This window comes from Martes martes (genome assembly GCF_963455335.1).
Source record: "Martes martes genome assembly, chromosome: X".
In the NCBI taxonomy this organism is placed as follows: Eukaryota; Metazoa; Chordata; class Mammalia; order Carnivora; family Mustelidae; genus Martes; species Martes martes.
The window spans coordinates 103254104-103258741 of NC_137897.1; positions in this window are offsets into that span (position 1 = coordinate 103254104).

The following is a 4638-nucleotide window of genomic DNA, read 5'->3' on the forward strand; positions in this document are numbered from 1 at the left end:
AGTTTCTTTCTGTTAATAATTTATAGAGCAGTTTTTTATCATAAGAGGAGGTTGTATTTTGTCAAATACATTCTCTGTATCTATTGAGATGATCTTGTGATTTTTGTCCTTTTTCTTTCAATATTATGTACTACTTTGTTATATTTTTTATGATGAGCCACTCTTGCATTCATGGGATAAACCTCATGTAGTTATGTTGTATAATCCTTTTTATATGAGGCCAAATTTTGATATCAGTAAATCAATAGGCAAACAGTTTATGGAACAAACTAGATAGCCCAGAAATAGACCTGTATATGTATAGTCAGCTGATCTTTGACAAAGGAGAAAAGGTAGTCTTTTTAACAAATGGTGATGGAAAAATTTGATATCCACATGTAAAGAAAAAAAAAATCTAGACAAAGACCTTAAGGTTTTCACACACACACACACACACACACACACACAAAATCAACTCAAAATAGACTAAAATACAAAACACAAAACTATAAAATTCCTAAAAGGTATTAAGAGTAAATCTAGGTGACATTGGGTTTCACAATGACTTTCTAGATATAACACCAAAAGTATGATCCATGAAAGAAATAATTGATAAGCTGGAATTCATTAAAATTAAAAACTTTTTCTTAACATTGAAAGACTATGTTAAGAGAATGAGAAGACAAACTATGAACTGGATAAAATTTTTGAAAAAGACACATGTGGTAAAGGAGTGTTTTCCAAAATACACAAAGATCTCTCAAACCTCAACAATAAGAAAACAATGTGGTTAAAAATGGGCCAAAGATTTTAACAGACACCTCACCAAAGAGGATATACAATGAAAAATAAACATTTGAAAAGATGCTCCATATCATATGTTATCTGGAGAATGCAAATTAAAAGAACAATGGGGGGCATCTGGGTGGCTCAGTCAGTTAAGCAGCTGCCTTTGGCTCAGGTCATGATACCAGAGTCCTGGATTCGAGCCCCACATTGGGCTCCCTGCTCAGTAGAGAGACTGCTTCTCCCTCTCCCTCTGCCTGCTGCTCTGCTTAATTGTGCTCTCTCTATCTCTCTGTCAAATAAATAATAAATAAAATCTTTAAAAAAAATAAATACAAGAAAAATGATATAGCACTACACTCATACTGGAATGGCCAAAATCTGGAATGCTGATAACACCAAATACTGATGAAGATAAGGAGCAAGAGGAACATTTATTTGTTGCTGGTGAGAATGCAAAATTACATAGCCACTTGGCAAGGGAAACAAAAGCAAAAATGAACTATTGGGACTTCATCAAGATAAAAAGCTTCTGCACAGCATAGGAAAAAATAAACAAAACTAAAAGGCATCCTATAGAATGGGAGAAGATATTTGCAAATGGTATAGGATAAAGGGCTAATATCCAAAATCTATAAAGAACTTATAAAACTCAACACCCCAAAAATGAATAATCCAGTTAAGAAATGGGCAGAAGACATGAATAGACATTCCTCCAAAGAATACATACAAATGACCAACAGACATGAAAAAAATGCTCAACATCACTTGGCATCAGGGAAGTACAAATCAAAACACAATGAACTACTACATCACATCTGTCAGAATGGCTAAAATTAACAACACAAGAAACAACAGGTGTTGGAGAGAATGGGGAGAAATGGGAATGGAAGCTGGTGTAGCCACTCTGAAAAGCAGTATGGAGGTTCCTTAAAGTTAAAAATAGAACTACTCTATGACCCAGGTATTTATCCAAAGGATACAAAAATATTGATTCAAAGAGGCACGTGCATCCCAATATTTATAGCAGCACTGCCAACAATAACCAAATTATGGAAAGAGCCCAAATGTTTATCAACTGATGAATTGATAAAGATGTGGTAAGTATGTATTATGGAATATTACTCATCTATGAAAAAGAATGAAATCTTACCATTAGCAACAATCTGTATGGAACTAGAGGGTATTACATTAAGTGACATTAGTCAGTCAGAGAAAGACAAATACCGTAGTATTTCAGTCATATGTGGAATTTGAGAAACAAAACAAATGAACATAGGGAAAGGGAAAGAAAAATAAAATAAGATAAATACAGAGAGAGAGGCAAACCATAAGAGACTCTTAACTCTAGGAAACAAACTGAGGGTTGCTGGAGGGTAAGGGGTGTGGGATGGGCTATAAGGGTGATGGGCATTAAGGAGGGCACATGTTGTGATGAGCACTGGGTATTATATGTAAGTGATAAATCACTAAATTCTACTCCCAAAACTACAGTATATGCTAGCTAGCTTGAATTTAAACAAAATATTGGAAGAAAAAACAAACAAAAATGGAATAGCTGTTTGGAAGATAGTTTGACAGTTTCTTATAAACCTAACCATACTCTTACAACACAAGCTAGAAGTTGTATTTCTTAGTATTTACCCAAAAGAGATAAAAACTTATGTTCACACAAATTTTAATATTTTATTCATAATCACCAAAACTAAGAAGCAGTCAAGACGTCTTTTATAGGTAAATGAATAAACAAACTGTGGTATATCCATACAATGGAAAATTATTAAGCAATAGAAATAAATGAGCTATCAAGCCACTAAGGGACAGGGAAGTACCTCAAATGTATATTGTTAAGTGAGAAAAATCAGTCTGCAAAGGCTAGTTACTATATGATTTCAACTACATAACATTCTGGGAATGAGAAAATGTTGGAGACAGAAAAAGATCAGTGTTTGCCAAGGTCTGCAGACAGGAGGGATGGATAAATAGATGGAGTACAGGAGATTTTTAGTGCAATGGAACTACTCTGTATTATACTGCAATTGTGGGTATGTCATTATACATTTGTCAAGACCAAAGAATGTGCACTAAAAGCAAACCTTAATGTAAATTATGGATTTTAGTTAATAATAATATATGAATATTTGCTCATCAATTGTAGCAAATGTGCCATATTAATGTAAAATGTTAATAATATGGGAAATTGTGTATGGAGGGGTGATGGGGTATATGATAACTGCACATTCTGCTCAATTTTTCTGTAAACCTAAAACTTATTAAAATAGTGTATTCATTTAAAAATGTAATGCAATTTGAAAACTATGGTAATAAAACATATCACTAGTTATTTTGCGTGGAAAATTTACAAAGCAAGTGTTACTAATTACCCACTATTGTCACAAAATTCTCAAAAACCAAAGCTACTGTAGAACAACCAGTTTAAAGCAAAGGCAAGAAAATGTAACTTTTTTGTGAATGTCCCATTTTACAGTCATCTCAATCTCTATCTGCATATATTTTTAATGCCCTCCAATGATACTTTGTTGTACTATACAAGACTATTATACAAAAGACATTTAAATGCTGGAAGACTACTACTAAAAATAATGGTTTGGGATAAAGCCATTACCACTGAGAGTAATTAGCAGGACCAATGTCTATTGAAACCACTCTTAGTTTTCTGCAATAAAACTAAATCATCTGTATGTAGATGGATGTTTATCCTTCTCCTTTTTATGATAGGGTTCATGAATCCAAATTATCCAATGTGGCATCCAGTTATTAAGGCAGTAACCTCTTCGATATCAGCCACAGCAACTTCTTTCAAGATATGTCTCCAAAGGCAAAGGAAACAAAAGCAAAAATGAATTTTGGGGACTTCATCAAGATCAAAAGCTTCTGCATGGCAAAGGAAATAGTCAACAAAACAAAGAAGCAACCCACGGAATGGGAGAAGATATTCGCAAATGACAGTACAGACAAAAGGCTGATATCCAGGATCTATAAAGATCTCCTCAAACTCAACACACACAAAACAGATAATCATGTCAAAAAATGGGCAGAAGACATGAACAGACACTTCTCCAATGAAGACGTACAAATGGCTAACAGACACATGAGAAAATGTCCATCCTCATTAGCCATCAGGGCGATTCAAATCAAAACCACATTGAGATACCACCTTACACCAGTTAGAATGGCCAAAGTTAACAAGATAGTAAACAACGTGTGTTGGAGAGGATGTGGAGAAAGGGGAACCCTCTTACACTGTTGGTGGGAATGCAAGTTGGTACAGCCTCTTTGGAAAAAAGTATGGAGATTCCTCAGGAAATTAAAAATAGAGCTACCCTATGACCCTGCAATTACACTACTGTGTATTTACCCCAAAGATACTGATGTAGTGAAAAGAAGGGCCATCTGTACCCCAATGTTCATAGCAACAATGGCCACAGTCACCAAACTGTGGAAAGAACCAAGATGCCCTTCAACGGACAAATGGATAAAGAAGATATGGTCCATATATACTGTGGAGTATTATGCCTCCATTAGAAAGGATGAATACCCAACTTTTGTATCAACATGGACGGGACTGGAAGAGATTATGCTGAGTGAAATAAGTCAAGTATAGAGAGTCATATGGTTATCATATGGTTTCACTTATTTGTGGAGCATAAGAAATAACATGGAGGACACAGGGAGATGGAAAGGAGAAGGGAGTTGGGGGAAATTGGAGGGGGAGACAAACCATGAGTGATTATGGACTCTGAAAAACAATCTGAGGGTTTTGAAGGATCAGGGGGTGGGAGATTGGGTGAGCTTGGTGGTGGGTATTATGGAGGGCACGTATTGCATGGAACACTGGGTGTGGCACATAAA